Below are 1,082 nucleotides of genomic sequence, written 5' to 3'. Positions count from 1 at the left end.
AACAGTATCTTTTATCTGGCTTACTGTTGCTCTTCATATGGTCCAACCACTCTATCTGCATGGCAGTTGCCAGTCGTCTATGCCAAGCGGCTACTTGAGGTGACATAAGAGGGTCAATCCACTCACTCAAAACTTCTCTGCAAGCTAATAGAATAGCGAGTCTTCCAAAATGGTCGTGGGAGGCAGTACAGGATGGAAAAAACCCCCGCAGATCAGACATAAAAAGTCTACCTGACTTCGGGAGCTGTCGATTGATGCATCGCGCAATGAACTCTAGAACTGTAGCCCAAAAAGAAACAAGGCGGGAACAGGTAAAAAGTCAATGGACCATGGTACCAGTCTTCGTGCACACTTGATACATGTCGGCGAGGGCAGGCGGCCCATTTTGAATCGACGGACGTCGTTGCAGATAGTGTGATCAAATCTGAAATTGTAACTCCCGAAAGCCCCAAATTGGAATGTGACGGTGCAAAGTCCGAAAACAGAATTGCAATAGGGCTTTGTAAGCGGTTCCGTCCATACCTCTGACCAGTAAGCAGTAGGGAGTGAATCGTTTTTTTGACGATTTTAAAAAAAATTGTCAGATATTTTTTAAATCATCAAAAATCGTTAGAGTCGCGATAACAATAGAAATTCCCCCGATTTATCGTGAAAAATCATAATCGGGGGAGGGGGAGGGCAGGAAAACCGGCACACCAAACAACCCCTAAACCCCCCCGACCCTTTAAAACAAATCCCCACCCTCCCGAACCCCCCAAAAATGTTTTGAATTACCTGGTGGTCCAGTGGAGGGTTCCCGGCGCGATCTCTCCGCTCTCGGGCCATCGGCGCCATTTTGGCTGCTACTAAAAAAAAATGGCGCCAATGGCCCGATAAAAAAAAAAAAACCACCCGACCCTTTAAATTGACCCCCTTAGCCCCCCCCCAAACCTTTTAAAAATTACCTGGTGTTCCAGTGGGGGCACGGGGAAGCGATCTCCCACTCTCAGGCCATTGGCTGCCACTAATAAAAATGGCGCCGATGGCCCTTTTGCCCTTACCATGTGACAGGGTATCCGTGCCATTGGCCGGCCCCTGTCACA

This window comes from Rhinatrema bivittatum, chromosome 8 (genome assembly GCF_901001135.1).
Source record: "Rhinatrema bivittatum chromosome 8, aRhiBiv1.1, whole genome shotgun sequence".
In the NCBI taxonomy this organism is placed as follows: Eukaryota; Metazoa; Chordata; class Amphibia; order Gymnophiona; family Rhinatrematidae; genus Rhinatrema; species Rhinatrema bivittatum.
This window is presented reverse-complemented; position numbering follows the sequence as displayed.